We start from the raw sequence: 21,366 nt of genomic DNA, 5'->3' as shown, positions 1-21,366 counted from the left end.
TTCAAGCCATGTCAGTTAAAGAAACTGATGAGTCACAGGCATTATTACTAGGTTCCAACTTTTTCCCCAACAAAGGCTAATTAAAATATATATGTGTGTGTGTGTGAAAAATTCAATCTATTTGCAGCTGAATGGGATTTTTTTTTTGTTTTGCAAAAAATTTCTTTTACTGACAGCATTACGAATTTTTTTTTAAATGCAAAACTGTCAGCTGAATATCAGAAATATTCTCTCTGACAGTCAATTTTTCAGCAGAATTCAAGATCTTCAGCATTTAAAAAAATAAAGGAGCAAAGGAAAGAAGGAAAGAAAAGAGGAAAGGGAAGGGGAAAAGAAGGGGGAAAGGAAAGGGGAAAGAAAAGGAAAGGGAAAGGGAAAAGGAAAAGGAAAAGGAAAGGGAAAGGGAGAGGGAAAGGGAAAAGGAAAAGGAAAAGGAAAAGGAAAAGGAAAAGGAAAAGGAAAAGGACAGAGAAAGGGGAAATAGGAAATGAGAAAGGATGGAGAAAGGGGAAACAGGAAAGGAGAAAGGATGGAGAAAAGGAAAATGGGAAAGGAAAAAGGATGGAGAAAGGGAAAACAGGAAAGGAAAAAGGAGAAAGGAGAGAGGAGAGAGAGAAAAGGGAAAAGAAAAGGGAAAAGGGAAAAGAAAAGGGAAAAGGGAAAAGGGAAAAGGGAAAAGGGAAAAGGGAAAAGGGAAAAGGGAAAAGGGAAAAGGGAAAAGGGAAAAGGGAAAAGGGAAAAGGGAAAAGGAAAGGAAAGAATCTCACTTTCTACTGTTTTGTTTCATGCACAGAACAGGTACTGTGCCGACCACAGTCTGCATGATTCAAATCTGCCTTGGAATAGCTTGGCCCATCTCTACAACAGGATTATCTCCAAAATGTCCTTTGACATTTTGCCTATAGCAATGTCTCCTCTCATTTGTATGAATCTCTGATGTAGATTATGAAGACCTAAAGCAGGGCAATCTCTTAATTTCTACTCAAACATTTACTACAAACAGACCCTAATTCTGTTTGGGAACTGGGGCACTACTACAATCCAAATAACAAACTAAACAATTCCCTAGGCAAATGAACTATTTTATTTGAAGTTTTATTGTTATTGTTATTTTTGTAATGGAATTTGGAGAGAAAAGAATTCATAAACACTCATTTTAAATCTTGAAAGCTATTTCATAGCTTTCAAAGCCACAGTAGACCCTCAGTATCTTGCAGTACAGTTCTCTTACAATAAAGGACACAGATTTTCATCCAGTAATTCCTACAGCAATCGTAACAACTAGAGTTCGAATGGGTAGGTACCTTTTACCAATACATACAGTCTCAATTTAAAGAATTAAACCAGCACAATATAACAAAATAATGCTTTTGAAATTTATTTGAACTAGTACTTTCACTGCCCAAGCACTTGTGAGTGTGGAGAGAAGAGGAAACTCAGCCAAAGAAACAGGCAGAGAAGCAGAAACACCATACAAATGAATGACGATAGTGCACCTCTTGGTCAACTAATAAAAACACTGATAAGTAACACAAATATTTCCATGAATGGACACAGACAGAACATAATTTAAGCAATCTTTGTTTGAATGGCTAGCAAAATATGCAGTAAAACCCCACTGCTGTAGTTCTTTATAGAGGTGTGAAGGTGTGAATTTTATTCCAGGTCATGCTGCTGATACTCAACTTGCACAGGGATTTCAGTGCTGGTATTCAGACCATGAAACTATTTCTCAGACCAAACTCAAAATGAAGTGCAAATGAGATCCGCCAATGCTGATCTCATACTGTTTCCCTTCCGTCTTTCACCATTCTCCCCCTGAAAACTCTAAACATGTTTTTAAAATTTTTTTAACCAATCTAATAAGTATCAGGCTTTATATTTATATTTATATTTTTTTCTCATTTCTAAGTCTCTGTGTTATGCTTTGATCATGATTCAGTGTCTTCTTTCCAATCAAGAGGACTAGAAACTTTTACAAACAAAAACTGAGGTTCTTGACATTATCTGTTTACTTCAAGAGTGGAATTTTTAAGGAAAACACCAGGTCTTATGACACTTTCATTAAAACTGCAACTATTGCCAGCAAAGCAAAATATTAATGTAGATGTGCACATCCCTCTGGATCTCACATTATGCATAAACACTGAAATTCCACTAATAGAGCTTTGTAGCTGAGCTGCTCTGAAGAAAAGTTGGTGCTATAATGTACCCATGATTTCACTGAGCGCTCCATCAGTGCTTGCTACAACACAGGAGCAGACCCTAAAATGCTGAATCCTGGCTTTGGGACACAGTGGAAAATCTTGTATTACTATAAGTCAAAACAAGATTTGTCCCAGTGTAAATAGATCCAGAATTCACATTATATTTTACATAGTTCCTAAAGAAACAGAAATTTCTACTACCAACCGCTAGGAGAAGGGGAGAATACATGCTTCATTGAATGGTGTTGCTCTTTGAAATTAAATGGCAGCTGAAGGCTTGTTAAGTCCAGACAGGAGAGGAAGAGAAATTCCCAGACATCAATACCAGAAGTAACTGCATATGTTCCCCAAACTCAGAAGATGCTGTCACCACCTAGTTCCTAGGCCATATGTTATTCAGATGATTAAAATCGATCCATAAACCTAACCACAAAGTTACCATGAAGGCTGTAGTTGTGATACACTGATTAAGAATCTGTTTCTCTCAATTAGAGACATCACCCTAACTACCTTCAGCTGAGTTACTCGCACTCTTACAATGTACTCAACCCCAAATGATATTTAATATAGTATACTAAGCATGTCAAGCGTACTTTCCATTAATAACACTTTGCACTTCTATTTTGCTTTTTATCCCAGGAGCCCAAAGCACTCTGTGATCATGAATTAATCAAAGTTACTAAACCTTCTGCATCAGAAATAGTTGGCCAGAGTCCACACCATGACCCAAGGACAATAGGGGATGTGAACCTGAGTCTTTTTATCTCCTCTCCTGAATATTGACCAGAAAATAAATCATTAAGTCATGAAATTAATGGACAGAGTCTTCACCAAATTCACTGAATACTGTGCACAATCAAAATACATTTCACATTGTGAGCAAAGACCATAAACTTTGTCTTTATCAAGGTAGAGCAAATGAAAGCAAATATTAAAGGCAGCAAATGTAACTGTCCAGTATGGAACACTAACACATCAGAGAAGAAAATAAACAAATCTCTTATCTCCAGGTCTGGTTCTAGGTGAAGTCTCAAGAAGCAAAATCCTTCATACCTGATCAACAAAATACAGGTTTCTGCAAAAAGTATCTATGGATTGCTTTCTGGAAAAGGTTAAGAAACAGTTGGCAGTATTTAAGAGCTCCTCAGATTTCATCACTGAAGAAATTTATCCTTTCAAGTTCCTTTAAATAGAGCATAAAATCCTGAAGTATCTTGCTAACCCCTGATTTGGACTCTACTTGGGTAAAATACTTACAGAAGTCAATGGGAGGTTTGCTGGAATAAGGGCAAAGGAGTAAGTTTCTGGAAGTTATTATGCTTATTTTCATGATACAAAATAGCTGTAGAAGAGTACTACTGCAGGAAATAGAAGAAAAAGATTCATACTTCACAGTGTTGCTTCTAATAAGGACTGTATCTTCAAAAAAAAAAAAAAAAAAAAAAAGGCTCAGAAAACCAAACTGATGGTGTCATATAATTACTGATATCTGACATGATATATAGCCTTGTATTATCAGCTAAAAAGAAACAAGGCAACTAATGACACCTGCAAAATTATGACAAGATCAATATGCATTATGTGTTACCTAGAATTAGAATCTGATGTCTTAAAACACACAACATATAGTCCTTTGAGTAACTTCAGATAACATGTATTTTTCCTTTATGCTAGAGAATTTAATAAACTGCATATATTTAGTACATCTTCTTAACCTGCACAGACTACAATAACATGGACTTAAGTTCTCACTTTTTAAAAACCTCTGTTACACAGACACTGTGATTAATACAGAAGTTACAATACAACTTAACTTCTTAACTTCTAGATTTTTTTTTCTACCAATAGTAAGCATGAATGCATGGCAATCTGAGAACGCAAGTCATATTCATACCACTCAGCATAAGCATGTCAGCTAAGTTAAACTGTATACTAATTATTCTTAACTGTCCATCACGCCCACTGCGTATATTATACGCAGAATGATTATTTATAGGTAAAAATCCTGGCCTAAGTGCTGACCTAAAATGGATCACCAATGTAATCAAGTAATCATTAATGAAATCAATGGGGTCTACAACTATCATCTGTATTTTCACCTCTAATAGCTGCTAGAAAAAGGATTTCTCCTGGACCATCACATGGTAGCACTGTCATCACTAAATCATGTGCCAGAGGTGGTTACAAATATGCAAAGTTTTATTTTTAGGGCTCAAATCATTTGCTTAAACGTAGCTTTCAAGCGTCATTACAAAAGCCTTACAGCTTCAACATATTTGGGCACAGCTAGCAAATATGACTTGCTACTTCTGAGATACCTGGCTTTTGGGAAAAGCAGCAAGAGGTCAGAAGATGCATCAAGTTGTACCAAATATCTATGTTTAAGCAAATGCACCGAGTACTTACTGTACAGACAGCTAGTGCATGTGTATTAAGCTGTACCTTTCCATCTATTCTTCAGACCTTCTTATTCTCGGCACAAATGTAAGAAAATCAAATTCCTTCTGTTTCTGGCCAAACACACACAAAATTAGATATTAATGAGAAACCGTTCGTGGAATTCCTCTTTATGCTCTCCATGTCTCGGCTGAGGAAATTCATTCTCTATCTCTGCAAAGTAAACGGGCTGTAACACACAACATTTCTTCTGACTCTGGCAGAAACTGGAATTCTAAAGAAGAACATCAGTTTTATATTTTATATAAATACAGAGATCAGTCCTGACAGAAGTTCACAAACAAAAGTCCTGACTGTGCAAATCAAGTTGAACTGCATTTTCCCTGACTCTTGAATTTTCCTTTCAAGATTATGAGATTTGATTTTATGGACTAGATGTACGCAAGACTTTTACACCGGCCAATTTAACCTACTGATTTCAAATGTTTACTGAGATTTTCTGGGATGGTTATTGTTTGCTCTTGCTCTCACCTTTTGTCATCATGTACTACAAAATATACTGGGAAGACAAGCTGATGGGAAGAGCCTTCTCTCAAAAACCTCCCACTGAAATACCTCTCTGTAAAGCTCATCCAGTGTGTTGTCAAATTCAAAATACAAATTTCAAAATACAGAGACTTATCTATATTTATTCAAGATCTCACAGAGATGGCAAATAGATAGAACAGAGTTTTAAGATAAATAATATCTCTGCTGTCTGATCTTCACTTCTCTAAAAAAAACCAAAAACTCAGCACTGATAGAAGCATTCAAGCTGCAGCTTGCATTCATATGACTCTACAGATTTTATTTCACTCATGCTTGCTTTTTTTCACTGGCAATAGTGGTGTTTTTAGATGGCTGTATTTTCCCCAGTATGTCCATTAAGAACAAGACTTTTGGTTCAGAGCACTGAAAGATCTGGTAGTGCAATGTGCACCCACAAAGGAGTCATGGGTTTGGATTGAAAGCAACCTCAGGGACCTTGGTCAGTGAAGTACAGACATATCATAACCACACATTTATTGAAATGGGAGACTCCTCACGCAGAGTGTTACTGTTGAATTCTTGAGTGTTTTTCTTTCAGAGGCTTTGAATACTGTCTTTGAATTCAACAAGAAATCAAATTAGGACTCCTGGGTTCCATTTACAGCTTGCCACTTACCCATGATAAGATATTTGGCAAATCATTTAAATAAATATGCTTCAGTTTACAGAGTAGAAATACTGCACATGGGTGTAGTAAGACTGATGAAAATTACTATAGCAGTATTATTAAAGTGCTTTCTCCAGGATTCTTAAAATTCCTTATCAAAGGTTCTCTTAACTCTCTTTGCTTAATTTTAAAGCCAACTCATTTTCTTAAGAATCTCCTCATCAGAGGACAAAATTCTTTAAACATCTAAAGATTTCCTTGCAGACATTTGAAAAAGATTTTAGAATAAGGCTAAATATGGTACCAGTAGATTTATGAAATGATTGCCTTCCAGTCCCAGGGGAGCTAGGCATAGCATGCTAGTATCTCTTTACATGTCTTTATTTGACTTCAGCTACAGTTCTGGGTACATTTGAGAAAGGATAGCTGTTTCCTTCTCCATCACCTCACTTCTGCCACAGAAGCCATTCTGTTTCATTCAGTTTGTTCTGTGCTTGGGCTCTGCTACACAAATATTGGCTTGTAGAACTTTTCCAAACCAATAACATTATCTTAAATTCAGTCTGTTAATGTTCAAATTAATGTTCACCAAAACCCTGAGGACCAGATCTAGCAGATTAGACGTACTAATTATTTAAGGGAGACCAATAATTCATATGAAGCCAAATTTAGCAATAGTGTGTGGTACTCATGCTGAGACCAAGTGACACAATCACTCAGTGCTAATGTTTACTCACACTACATGTAAAAGTAGAAAGAACTCACAAAAAGTAAATGAAAACCATTCAGGAGCTAAAAAGAACTCTTACCTCTATACATAGAGTACCAAATAAGAGAAGTCCATCTTACCAGTACTATTCAGCAGCTTTGTTGGTGACATGAACAAGGGGACTGAGTGCACCCTCAGCATGTTTGCAGATGACAGCAAGCTGAGTGGTGCAATCAGTGCAACGGAGGGAAGGGATGCCATCGAGACAGACCTCAGTAGGATTGAGGTGGGCCTGTGAGAGCTTTACGAGGTTCAACAAGGCCAAGTGCATGGTCCTGTTTCCAGGTAGGGACAATGCCAAGCATAAATACAGGCTGGGAGACAATGGATTGAGAACAGCCCTGTAGAAAAGGACCTAGGGATACCAGTGGATTAAAAGCTTGATATCAACTGACAACATGTGTTTGGAGCCCAGAAAGCCAACTCTATTCCAGGCTGCACCAAAAGAAGCATGGCTAGCAGAGAGAGGGAACTAATTCCCTCTACTTTGCTCTCATGAGTCTCCACTTGCAATGCTGCATCCTATTCTAGGACCCCAAGCATGCAGCTGTTGGAGACTGTCCAAAGGAGGCCACAAAGATACTCAAAGGGCTGGAGCACCTCTCCTGTGAAGAGGGGCTGAGCAAGTTGGGCTTTTTCAGACTGCAGAAGGAATGGCTCCAGGGATACCTCACTGCATCCTTCCAGTACCTGAAGGAGTTCTACAAGAAGCTAGAGAGAGATCCTCTAACAGAGAGTACAGTGATAGGACAGAAGGTAGTGGCTTTAAAATAAAAGGGCAGAATTAAATAAGACATTAAGAAGAAATTCTTTATTTAGAGGGTTGAGAGGCCCTGGCACAGGATGCCTAGAGAAGCTTTGGATGTTTCATCTCTGGAGGTGTTCATCCAGACTGGATGATGCTTTGGGTGACCTGCTCTAGTGGGAGGTGGGTTGTAACTAGAAGGTCTTTAAAGTCCTTTCCAGTCCAGCCCAAACCATTTCTGCAATTCTATGATTTTCTCACAACATACAAAACAATTTTACAGACAGAACCAGAAAAGCCAAGCCTAACATTTCTAGAACAACTCCCTAATTTCAGTTACTCAGCTCAAGGCACACACACAGAAGAATCTTGGTTAACTTTTTAACTGCTTCATCCAGACTTTCTTTACAGTCTGTGAACAGAAGTGGGCATTTACACAAGAGTATTTTGGATGCCTTTCACTGTGATAGGGTGAATCACACCTCTAAGTACCTACTATTCTCCAGCTAACTGCAACCGAAGTTGAAATAAGGAGATAAGATGGAGGTACCTGCACCATATGCAACTAAATGCTAGAGAGAAGATCATTTGACCTCATTTTCAGAAGCTCTGAGCATTTCTGACTCTTAATGAAACCCATAAAAGCTACAAGTGCTTAGCCCTTACTTGAACCAAAGATGCTTAAAAGGGAGCTTTCCAGAGTTAAAGCACAATAAATAGGAGATCATGTTGTGAATTCATTAACAGTTTGTTAATTCAAAACATTAACATCATAAGCACAGACTAGGAGCTTTACTACTCCTGCAGTCATTTTCTTTATGATATCATCTCTCCAGTTACACATAATGTAATCTTCAGACTGGACATGAAGAAGTGAAATATACGATGCTCCACTACAAACGCCATCATTTTAACCACAGTAGGACCTTTGGTTCTACCTGACCAGGAAAACTTTCTGATTAGCTTTTCTATTGCGATAGCATGCATTATCATCTGCACTGAGCACATTCATTTTTCAGCAAGCAGGACTGTCACTAATTGAGATTCTACAGTTTTCAGAGAAGTCACGTAGTTACTCTTTTTGCTCTTTGCAAGTATACTTTTTCTTCCTTTCCACTTCAGTGGGAAAAAAAAAAAGAAATCTGATATCCGTAGATAGAAAATTAAGTGTTGCTAGGATGGTCAGCATACCCAGTAGCCATTCAAACTGGTCTGGTAAATGAAAGCACTGAAATAGATACAAACAAAATAAGCAACAGGTAGGAAAAAAAAATGCGTAATTACTCCAGCTAGAGTTTGATACATCAACTGGGGCAATACACTGTAGTACACAGAACACAGACTACAACTAGCAGTAACAGTACTTTTGCATGCCTTACTACTGTTTTCTAAATCCCAGGTACCTGTGAAATACCAAATTAGAAAGAGTTTAAATTAGCCTAGCTTCTGCCACAAAAGCATCAGTTTCATCAATCAGTTGCTCAAATCTCGCTGGCAAGAAGATTGCTCAGAAGCACAAGATAGTCAATTCAGTCATGAATATGATCAGTTTAAATTTACTCCATACATACATACATGAGGTCTTCATGCTTGCGGGTAGTGCATGCTAGAAATAGTAGAGAGGAGGTAAACAAGATAACACAAATTAACAGAATCACCCACTCACATGGCCACCCTGACCTTCAAGGATCAAGTTGCTAGACTAGGTAGTGAGGAAGTAGCCACAAAGTAGTGGAGGCAAGGTCTCTGTGGCTGTCCTTTTCTTCCCCTTCACTAAGTGACTTTTCAGGGACTTTCCTGCATGTTAAGCATCTTTTTTGCATTGCTTAATATTGTTATTAATAATTCATATTTTTGTCTTTCTCCTCTCACTCTGACAACTTTTATTTTTAATCAATGGGCATGTGTCAAATTGCTTTGTTATTTATTTATAATGTAAGCTGACAAAAGAATGGGGAGTGTGGTATAAAGCTCAGAGAATGTTTCTCTCCTATCACTGATATTCTCAGTAATAACTCTCTGTCTTGTTCTAATCAGTAGGGTCCAAAAGCTAATTTTGTCTCAAATAATGGAGGACATATTTAGCACAACTATTAAACTGTGTGTCTCTCTTCTGTCTTCATGTTCGCACACTGAAATAAAAGTTGAAAATGTAGTTTTGTTTGTATGCAAGTACATTTTCTTTGGGAAAGAAAACAAGTAGAGCTCACAAAGATGTTACTAATGTACCAGACAAATGTATTACTCAGATCACTGTGTTCTGGTCCCCTAATATATCAACATTTTTACAAGCTGTTAATGGCAGAAATCAGTACCGCTGTTTCCAGCTATCAAAAATCACACAAAATCACTAACTTGCCCAAGACTAGAGAAAAAGTCACAAGCATAAAATATGCTTCGAATAGCAGTCCACCTTGCCTTATGATGCATAGAGCTGGGAAAACAAGTATTTCCTCACTGAACATGTGAAAAGAAAGCCATTGATTACAAATTGGCTTCCACATTACGTGCTTGGGATTTGAGTCTTACATCCCTTTTGTGTACACGTTTTACTTTGATTGTTATTTGAGAACTCATCTACTTACTCTCTAGAACTCTTATTTTCCCCAATAGTTTCACCAGCTGAATGCAATTCAGTGTCGTGACTGTTCTACTGTGTCTTGAGGCAGAAGTCAGCACTATCTGGCTGAGGGAACAGTTTGTTGGAGTTTGGGACTGTACTCATCTGCAATGTTTGGATGCTGAACAGCACCACAGGGTAAGGGTAAGTCACTGTAAGATAAAGTAACATATAAAATAAAGAAAAAAATAAAAGATTAGTTGCACTTTTTTTCTTTTTTAATGTATATGACAGTGTCCATTTTAAGAAGGACATAGACTGAGGTTGTCTTCTTAGACTCCTGCCTGAAAAGCTCTTTCTTCCCATTTTCTTATGTAACCACTATGTGTGCTGAGTGCTCAGCTGGGAGAGTGTTTGAACTTTTAATCTCCAAGTCTACTGAGAGGTTTGGAGCACTGAAGAAACATCCCTTCATATCACATGCCAAGCACAATGTAGTATCAGTAGACACTAGGTCCAGCAATTATCTATTACAGCTCTGAAAGTCAACCAAGTGACACAGAACAGCAAAAATCTCAAAGCAACAATATGAGCTGGCCAGCAAATTTGAGAAGGTGTGTCAAAGAAAGCAAAGTAGGGGATTATGTTGTTGGAGCTGTAGTTTGAGGAATGACAGAATTCATTTTTAGAATAAACTGCCATAGTCTACTTACACACATGGGCTTTTATTTTCAAGTTAGCTGGTGTTTCTGTTGTAATTAATCCACCATGGAAGGGAGAATTGCTTTGATGTCATCCTAGCTTTAATTCTTTCTTTGAGTGCCTTCTTCATCACGCACATCATGCTGAGAATAAGCATGGCATTCAGAATGATGATACTCCTTCCCAGGATACAAAGAATGCAAATGCCTATTTCTTAGGAGCAAAGGGCAGTTGGTAGTCATATATTCTCCATCTTAAGCCTCCTTTTGATATGGTTAGTGGTGAATCTAGACCTCATCATGACCATAATGGAAGTGTACAGTTCATATATTTCTGCTGTCGACACAACTAGGAAGTGAATTTCCCTTCTACAAAATAAAGGACAATTCACACTCTAAGTGACAAAGAAAACCATAAACATTTAACACAGAGAATCTAGATGATCTCAAAATTGGAGTAGGTGGCCCAGGGAGAGAACTGAGCAGTCCAAAACTTGTGACACAGTTAAGGAATTAAATCCAAGAAACAAGCCTAAGACTTCAGACCTCAGGCGGCTAGACAGTGTTCTTCTCACATAACCTCCTCTCTCAGGAGAATCTTACAGAATGAGTCTTGTTTCCATGTGTGTCACAAGTTAGGGATGGCACAAGCAAGAGCAAAGGGTTCTTGTCTACTATACTTCACAAATGTATGGATTTTACAAGGCCAGAGAGGAAACCCACTGGATACAAAGACAAGCTGGGATGCAAGACAATTAAAAGCACAGCAATTCTGAAGTACAGACAGCATTCTGGAAAGCACTAGCTCTCCTGGGATATGTAATCATGCCCATTTCTGTTCATTTACTACCCAAATATGATTCAAGAACACAAAAGTGAAAGTGGGTATGTGTAGGAGTGAGATTTTCACAATATCCAGTGCTGGCATATTTCAGCTTAAATGTATGGTAAACCTCACATTGAGTTCAGTTCAATCAAATAAAGGCATTGCCGATTTCTGAGAAACTTGAGCTAAAAACAAACATGAAAACAAATCAAAAATAATCATTTAGTGTCAGTGAATACCTGATGCTTACGGGTGGCCCTGTCTTTTCTCACCATAAATTTTTAATCTCCTACCAGCTGAAGTTTCTCTTTTCTTTCATAGAATGCTTGATTTACAGATGCATTTATACAATGATATAAATGTACAGAAGTCTAGTGGGGGAAAGCAACTGCCACAGGTATGAGAGTTAACTTTATACTAGTACTTAAGTATCCATATAGTTATAATCTGCCATAGTGTGAAATGCTACTTGGTATGTGTTCAGTCTGTAATCTACTAGAGATGGAAAAAGGGAGGCTTGTCCTAGTGGAGAACTGATGCTAGCCTAGAGGAACTGATTTGATGCCTTGGCTCTTGGAATGAGGGAGTCAAAACAACTGCACCATCTGAAGCATCACACATCTTGCAAGAACAAGAATCAGCTTAAACTGAAAACAGACATGCATGCTTGCAAGACTACCAATCTTCTGAGTTAAAGAAAGAGGAAAAGGTCATGACATCTGTTTTTTCTTCCTCAATTGCCACTCATTTGGTGTGTGACCTACGTAATTTCTCTGTGCCTCTATTTCCAAATTCCCAAATAGGAAATGCCATTACGCACAAACACTGTGAAATGGTGTGGTATATTTTGATCAAGACATTTGGAGATCTCCTGAAGAGGCATGCTATCTGGTGATTAGGTATTGTTCATAAAATAATTTGAGGTTTTCATGTAAAAAATATTAATATTTATTGCTGATGTCACACCAAAAGCTTATCTTTTTATGTATTCACTTTTCAAAATATTTACTTCTACTCTACCAGCCAGCCTTATGCAGTACATGTATTCTGAAATTAAGTATACTAAGAGGCAAGGTCTTCTGATTTTATATATATACATCATGAGCAAATTTAACACTGCCTCATACACTGGGTAGACACTTTGACCTTCAAGAGATGTCAATCAAGACAGAATTTATCAGTCCCTTTCTCTGCCAAAGTTTTCCACAATCTTGCTCATGTGTTTTATAGTAATGCTTTCTTTTTCCCTGTTCATTAACTATTAAAATAAAATATTCACATGATAGATTCTTTGCCTCAGTTTTCCCACAGCAATCATATTTCCTCACCCAAGAGAATGTCAGGAAGCTTCTTTAATTGTTTCTGAAACATTTACAGCTTTTCATGGAAAAGGTAAAGCATCTGTCTCCTAAAGGAGAAAAATCATTTCCAAACGGATGAAGCACCTCAGCTCCCCTCTGAAGCACACGTATTTCTATCCTTCTCTCAGAGAGAAAGAATATGAGACACAGACGTTATAATCGGTTCATCAAGTTCACGCCTCCTAGATAAAGAACAGAACTTCTGTCTTTCCCCCTTTAGTTGCAGTCTTTAACCTTAAAGCGATGCTTCACTGTTGAAATACCTCTGGATCTGCTGACAGATCAGAGTGTATCTGAATTAAACAAGTCATCCCACAATCAACAGGCTTGCCTCTCTTTTGCTTTGTGTTCTCCCCCTCCAGAACATTTCGGCTAGGACTGCTCCCTCCAGAGTTCTTTGTGCTTCCCCCTGGCCATTACCTGCAGCACCTCCAGCTCCCTCCCTCCTTTCCTAGTGGCAGGACACCCAGAACACATGCTGAGGAGCACATCTGCCAGCTGCCAGGCCACTTTGTGAGTGATGTCCGCCCTGCTGGCTGGACAACCCTTGCATGTATCTCGAGTGCATGCTGCAGGCTCTCCTGCAGGGCAGGAGGAAGTTTTGCCTTTTTCCTGCTTCTGATTGTCATAAAACTGGTAGGATGCAGTCTCCTGGTAGCCTCTATCCTTCTGTCAAACATGTTTAGAACCAGATGGTTTCAAGTTAACAAAGGAGGACAGTAGTCACTTCAAAATAAGGTATCTTCTCATTTAAGTGACTTGGCACTGTAAACACTGCTGTCACTTCATTTGTATTTTTCTGGACTCATGATCTGTTGTTCAGAGTTGTTGCATTCCACAGTGGCTATCCCATGTAAAATAGAAGCCTGCTTACAGCACAGAGAATTTACCTCCTGGCAGCTCACTTGTGCTCATCTTACATGAGAGTTGCTTTCACTTTAAAAAGAAAAAAAAAAAAAAATTAAGAGCTGAGTGGAGAAGGAATGGAATTTCCAAAAAGGTTGTAGGATTTGTAAAGAAAAAAGCCTGAGGTAAATGTATCAGCAGTTGATGCTAATAGTTGAACATACTAAAAAAGAAGAAAAAAAAAAATGACCTTAAACTTTAAAACATATCACATACTATGAGGAATGGCTGCCACTAATTTCGAGAACATATCATCTCTTTCCAGAGGGCGCATTTATTTTCTTCCTCTGAATGTATGTATCAGGATGGAGCTGTATTTTAACACCAGGTTAAACTGCTACTATGAAAACGACAGGTTAGGAATGAACTTCACAGGCGTGCACTGAAAAAGTTCTCTGCTGCAAACAGAAAAATGGGGGCTGATGCTCAGAAGAGATTAGGGACATCTCAGGAGCAGACAAAGGAAAAACAGCAGAAAGCTATGTTCTCACAACAGGAAGCCGTGGGAAGCTTGGGGAGGATACTGAGCCACTGTTTGCTAAGGACTTGAATTAATGTACTACAGCTCTGTAATGATCAACCCCAGTGAACAAATCCTGACTGGGATCCTCTGAAGGAATGAATTGCATCAGTTTACAGGCTTGATACCAAGAAGGTATCATATGAATAGTAATGTACCTTCATAATACAGATCCTGAAGTCCAGCCTCTTACGTGCAAACCAGACAAATTGTATGTAAAACAAAGATCTACTGGGTTTCACTCATTCTGGCTGAGATTTTCTTATCTAATTACAGCCCTGCAGTGACCCACCACAGTACAGACTCCCTGCACAGCAGAGTACTTCAGTTCCTCTCCCATCCTGTGGTCCTTGTGCCAGGCATAGCTTGACAGCTTGTTCTCCTGTCTGCTAAGCATATTGCTTGCATCTATTGCCCAGAGCATGAGAAAGCCATGGCCCTGTTCTGTGCTCAAATATCTTCATACTCAAAGTCCTTGCAGAAGTAGTGCTCACTGTATCAGCATAAGGCTGTGGATTCTGTGATCCTCAGCTGCCATGGAGCTGCTCATATGCTGACTGCTTGGCTATCCTGGCCCATGACTTAAATCATGTAGTATTTTCTAGCCCCTCTAGAATGAGACACCAATGCATAGGTCTCATGCTTTGAGCCTGAAAGCAAACAGTACATTTGGGGAGCCTTGGACTTATTTCAAAATAGATGAAGTCCTTTTCCAAAAGAAACAGGAACATTAAAGCCTTTGTAATGGAAACAGTGAGACATGGACTTCAGACTGATCAAGCTGAAGCAATCTTCAAGGCAATCTTTTGTCACAAACAAGAAATATTTTCACTCCCCTCCCCTTAGCAGACCCCTATGATATATTTTATTTCCTTTGCAACTGGCATCAACTCATTTTCCAAAGTCAAATACATCTACCTTCCCTGCTTCTCTCTCTTGGGACTCTTTGAAAGAGAAGGAAAACATCATGACTAGACTGTGTTATGGGATTTAACATGTCAGGAGAGAAACAACAAAGAACACAATTACAGGAATGATATATAATACAAAATAAACTTGGAAAAGAGTGAGCAAAAAACAGCACAGACGAATCATCTGAGCTATAGCAGCAGAGATCCTTTCATAAATTCCCCTATAATTTGCCCCATCACAATCACTTGGTTTAGGATTCAGCTGTACTCCGATTCACCACTGTCTATCATTCACATTCATAAAACCAATGCTGCTTTGAGCTATACTGCTTGATCATAAAAAGATTTCTTTCCCCGACTCTCTGCCAGCACAAAAATCCCAGGTAAATATGCCACATGATATCACCTCCTCATAGCACTTAGAGCTGTGAGTTGTGCCCAATCACCATTTATCAATCTCCCTTGAAGTGCTGTGTTGTGAGGACTGACTCACATCACCATATCCTTTACTTCTAAGAGTACTGAGTAGAGTTTTCTTGGTAGTAGCATCCATTTTGTCTACCCAATTTCTGCTTTTCTTGGAATTTCATGAGATCACATCAATTCTGTCACACAGGAGAGTACATGCACTGGTACAAGGAGAAAAATCAGTGTCAGATGAATAAATGACTTCACCAAAGGACACTATCACTGCCTGGCATCTACATACATCTCAGATGCCATCACGTAATGCTGTCAAAACTCAAGCAGTTTTGGACAGTAGCTCTCGTTCTGTCACTGGTATCTCCTTAATAGGGTGTTTGTGGCATCTCTCTGAGTTTCTTGGATCATTTATACAACATTCTGAGTACAATCCAAAATGAATCTATTCTTCCGCTGTCTTTCAAAGCTCCTGCCTGTTACTGGACACCTTTCACTTTCAAGGTTAAAGAAGCTTGTTGGAACTTATGTCAGCTTGAATTTTTCTGTTACTCCACAGTGAAGTGATTGCATTGTAGCACATGCAGTGCTTTAAATATGCAGAAAAGAAGTAACACCTTTGTAATGAAAAGGTGAGCCTTCTAGAGAGAGAGGTCACTCTCTAGCAGCAATGTGCAAAGAAATGCTAAAGCCTCATTACTACTCACAGCTATAGGGAGATCTCCTTCAGCTCAGTCGATAATTGTGTGGAACGAAAGGACCAGGACCACGAAGGTAATTTGTCTGAAAATAGGAACAGGAGAGAAATCTTTTCTCTAACAGTTTCATATATTTGCAGTTGGCTATAGTATTCTTCAGTCAACACTCCCACCTTTTACACAAAAGCAGAAAAAATCTCCCCATTACTTTCTTTTCTATCAACTGCTCGGAAAGTTTTCATTTTAACTTTTCAAAATGTTTTATAGGTATTATGACTTGTTTTTCCAAGTTCTATAAATGTTGTTCCAACCTGATGACTAACGGAAAAATCTTTTTATGGAAAAACTGTGAATATGACATAACATATTTTGTAACTCTAAGGAAAACTTCTGTATCGGATAATTTACCTACAGTACTCTCTCATACCTGTATTCATTGCTTTTAAAAATATGTCTGGAATTACTGTGATTTTTTTTTTGTCCTAATAGACCAAATGTAGAAACACTTTCATTGCAATCTAAAATTTAAGGACTTCGATGCCTGGGCAGTAAGGATCCTGTTCATTATTTGCCCTAGCCTAATTTCTCTTTACTAGCTAAAATTCTGAATAGTTATCCTCTTGGTTTCCCTCACCTTGATTTTGCTGTGAATTCAAAGACCTTATTTTCTAGTACTCATATAAGAAAGTTAGTAGTTAAGATCTTTATCTTTTCCTCCACCAGCAACGTAACAGTCATTTTATCATGCTGCATAAACTACTTGCTTTTGCAAGGATAACTCTACTGATTTCCAGGGAAAGGCAACACCACTTCAAAGTCTTCTGGTATCCCAAGACTGAGTGTGTTTAAAGCCACCTGTGACGATGAAGGGCTCCCAGTCCTGCACTATGGCACTGATTCAGTAAGCACACACCACAGATTTCAGTTGGACACCTCAAGCTTAAAATCACAAAATTAAAGCCTAACGACTTTATTAATGATATTATTAGTAATGACGTATTTACATTCCTTAGCCATTGTCATTCTAGATTGGGATTTATGGTAGTATGAACAAAAATGCAAACAAACTGCATCTGAAGTTATCAATAGCTCAGAGAAGCCCACTACTGTCAAAATATAAAGAACTGAAAAAGTGTGGACATAGCTTCTTAACCACTGGTATGCTGGCTATCTCATATTAAACCTGTAAGAAAGGGGAAAGATGGCAAGAAAGAGGTATTGGTAGTGGTGTGATTTCTCCTAATGACCTACACATGTTGTTTTGCTCGATGCATTAAACACATTTCGGAAACACATTTTGAGCCACTCCAGTATTCAGCATTTCAGAAGTAACACACCTTTCCTTTTTTATCTTTTCCTATACAAAGTTTTGCTTTGGTGTGGGAAACAGACCTTAGGAATGTTGTACAAATTACTCAGCTGGTCAATGACCACAAGAATTCAGTGCAGTCTCTACCCTTCAGCACTCTGCTTTAGCCATGAAACTTACCTTCTTAGCAATGGATTGCTAGTTTTGGCATACAAATGCTTTCCCTGCATCATCTACCATAAATACAATTTTAAAATGTATGCATTCGGACTCTCTGAGTTCACTCTTTCACTATTTCTCTTTTTTTTTTTTTTCTTCTGATTTTTATGGGAAATATGAATTCTTTGCACTGCAGAAGCTGAATTGGTAGCTGCACATCTTAGCTCTGTGTTATCTCAGGGTTCTCTAGTCTGCTTTTTGAAACCTATGGTATCTCTTGGACAAGTGAGAAGGCACTTAAGTATGCTTTATCACCTTCATGACGAATACGGCCGCCTATATCATACTAAAATGTACCAGGTCAGTCAGAATTTTTAACAAGGAAAAGAAAAATCAGATGAGAGACAGGAGGTGGCAAGAAGAGAATGGAAAAGAGGTGAATGAAGTGAAAGGAATGTGAATAAAACTCACTTGCTTCTAGCCAGAGTCAACTTGACACTTTCTCCTAGGACCCAGGGACTTCTTAATACATATTTCTATAACATGCCTCTATACATCTGCAGAAATAAAAAGATAAAATTTGACAATCCAACCTGGAAAAAGCTTGATCCAGACATTTTAATGTGATTGCTAGTCTTGAATTGGTGCCTGAAATTTATCTCTTTCAAACAAATGAAGACTCTGCGTGCCTTCCTAGGAACAGTCTCAGCCTTCGACTGTGTTTTCCAGGAAGGGTAGACCAATGCCTGATTCATACTTCCACTATATCACAATTGTGCTATTGTTTGGCATCCTCTCATCTCTTCCACGTCAGTTGCAGATGGTCTAGAAGTCACAGAACAAGCTGTACTTCCTTTAGATGTCAGCCATCATCATCTTGTGGAATCCTTCCAGTTTACAACACACAAGGTACAATGATCCTTCCCTACAGATCTTTCTTTTGACTTTAAAAAACTTTTAACGGGATTCTGTAGTTAGCCTTTTCTAATATCAGAGATAAAGAAATAACTCGCATTGCTTTCATCTTGTAACACATGATGAGTTCAGAGAATTCATCTCAGACATGGGAAACAGAAATTTTGGGGATCACTCAGCACCTCGTGCAGACTGATGCTCCAAAGGAAATTCTTTCAAGAATACTAGAAATGCTGATACGTAAGTTAGTGTTATGCCATCCCTCCGGATTTTGCTGTCAACCCTGATCACCTTTCCTCAAATATGATGTAAAAGAAACAAAAAGCGTTCAGAGAATAAAAAGACTCATTAAAACCCCCAAGAGCTTTTCATATGCAAAAAGTTTAGATAGCTTCGAACTGGCAATGAAAATGAAAAAGACTGAACAGAGGAGATGTGATATAAATGTAACCGCACAGAGAAAAGAAAATAAATCTGACCTACCAGGAAACAGACATTAAAACTAAAGAACATTAAAACCAATAAAAGGATTATTATTTTTTATCCACATAATATATAATTTACTTGCAGGACTCTGCACCAAGACATCACAAGGGCCAAGAGGTTTCGAGAGTTTAAAAAGGACTAATTATTGACATAATAATAATAACAATAATAAAGAACCATTACAATAATGATAAACGTAATTACAGAAATAATTGGCAGAGTAGTCAATAAACAGAATATCTACAACTGTGGTACAATAAAGTATGAGGACTGAAAACTGCCTGTGTTTAAAGACATCAGCCAACTTCAGTTTGATGCACGCTAAGGAGAAATCACCCCTGTGGAAAAGGTTAAATCACTGGTACTCCTCACCAGGAACTTAGCAATTTGTTCTTGAAGGACCAGATATTGGGTTCTGTAATGCTTACAGCGTGGCTTTCTAGATTGGTGAGTTTGAGAGCCCATCAGTCAAGTGTTCAGTGTGCCATAGGACTGGCACAACTAAAATCACATCTCTGTAAAAGAGAATACATTTCTGTTCTTCATGGGTGCACACTATTTTTATTTACTTGTGGAAAGCGAGATAGTTTTGGCCATTCCTTTTAATGTGCATCATGAAGTGGGGGCAGAAAGGAAGAACAGTTTGTAGGCATGACAAAAAAAATGCTAACAATACTGTTTTGTCATTTGGTGATTAAGATGTGAAAAAGAACCGTATAAGACAGAGTATTCCTAACCATCTACAGATCTCCACAGGCTAACAGATCTTTTCAGTACTAGAAAATGAAGTTTACATGTGGAATAAACAAAAAATCAAATTCTCCATGAAGCTGAGCCAATTCACAAGTAGCCAAAAGTATCTGCTGTCTTCTGAATCTCTGTCCATGTGGGGTCTCTGATGCATAATTTCGGGTAAAATGGTGAGGCAGCCTTTCCCTCAGCGGTGTCATTAAAAGAGCTTTTCTCCTTTAAAGAGCTGCCCACTTCTACAAAACATGTAGAAGCTTTAGTATCTTGGACACTTTTACCCATCAAAGTTGGCTGAAAGTGGCTATAATCAAAAGATTAAAGGAATTGCAGACAGGTATGCAAACAGAGGGGTTTCCAGAAATCTCATTTCCTTGGGGAGCCACACCTAGGGGATACATATGGATGTGGGCAGTCTCAGAGAGTTATTCTAGAAAAGTTCTGTCCCTGTACAGTCTCCTAAGCCCTCCTTTGTGGAAATCAAATCGTATCAAAATGCAAGCACACAGAGGCATGTTTCTGCCCACACTCAATTGCTGTATAGATTTTTTTAAGTAGAGGCACTTCTAGAAAAGCCAGAACCCAATTAAATTAAACAAAATTGGAACTCCTAAAAGCTTGTTTTGTTTTTATGTACATCGGCATATCCGAGCTGACACAAAAGCATGCACTCAATCTAGAGGACCATCTCCATTTCCCTAACTTTCAGACAGAATATAGCTGTGAAACCAAAATATCAGTTCCTTGGAAACAGAAAAAAAAAAAAGCAGTATTCTATCCATAAGCAACGGTCAGTCTAAAGCTTCAGAAGAAATATAGGCAGTAACACACAGTCTTACCTGCACAAGCCTGTAATATCAGCCTTTGAGGGTTTTTTTGCATCTACTCTGCAACGATGCATTTTTAAAAATACAGTTCTAGTGCTCAGGAATGCCGAGAATTTAGGAAGAGAGCCACAGCTTAAGAGAGCAATTATTTGCCAGTAAATACTCAATTTGCTTGTCCTGTGATTTTTCTTCTCCTAACTCGCCCTCTCCATAATCCGTCTCTTGCTGCGTCATGAGCACAAGAAGTCTTTTCTTCGTAACATAACACTCCAGTTAGCTATTTTGTTAGCATTAATTAAGAATTCCCTCCTCTGGTCATTTTCTATACTCTTACAAACAGCACCTTGAGCCCCGGACATTAGAAGGCAGTGAGTCAGTGTGTGGGATTCAGCCACCGTTTATAAACACCTTCAACCACATTCACCCAGTTTACAATATTCAGGACATCTCAGCTGAATTACTGCTTTGTGTCCAGTTTGCATTCAGATGGGGGCCATATGTTCCTCCATGTATTAGAGCAGAGCTCATTAGCACTGCTGCAGTCAAGCCATAGCAAACATTTTTTTTTTCTATCTTGCCTCCATTTTAACCTGATTAAAAACATTTTCTCCAGGGTAGATTTCTGGAAAAGAAGTACTCAAGTCAAATGTACTGTTAAAATGGATATGTGTAAATTTAAAATTACTTTTAAAATTAGTAGTTGCTTT

The 21,366-nt window shown here is 38.3% G+C and overlaps 1 protein-coding gene across 10 annotated transcripts in view; it reads right to left on the bottom strand.

Moving 5' to 3' along the window:
* Nucleotides 1-21,366, bottom strand: part of ZBTB20 (zinc finger and BTB domain containing 20) — a 473,540-nt gene that overhangs the window by 290,663 nt on the left and 161,511 nt on the right. For 8 of the 10 annotated variants that reach the window (XR_016471235.1, XM_090150619.1, XM_090150595.1 and 5 more), the window contains exons 4-5: nt 18,156-18,241; nt 16,226-16,301 (exon numbers count right to left, since the gene is read on the bottom strand). The exons of 1 other annotated variant lie outside the window; for it this stretch is intronic. The gene's annotated coding sequence lies outside the window, so the exon portion shown is untranslated. The remainder of the gene's footprint in view (nt 1-16,225; nt 16,302-18,155; nt 18,242-21,366) is intronic. One more of the 10 variants, XM_090150594.1, reaches the window with a different exon arrangement.

This window comes from Phasianus colchicus, chromosome 1 (assembly GCF_987193195.1).
Source record: "Phasianus colchicus chromosome 1, bPhaCol1.hap1.1, whole genome shotgun sequence".
NCBI lineage: Eukaryota > Metazoa > Chordata > Aves > Galliformes > Phasianidae > Phasianus > Phasianus colchicus.
Note: the sequence above shows the minus strand (reverse complement) of the source record. Positions and strands in the feature narration are given on the sequence as shown.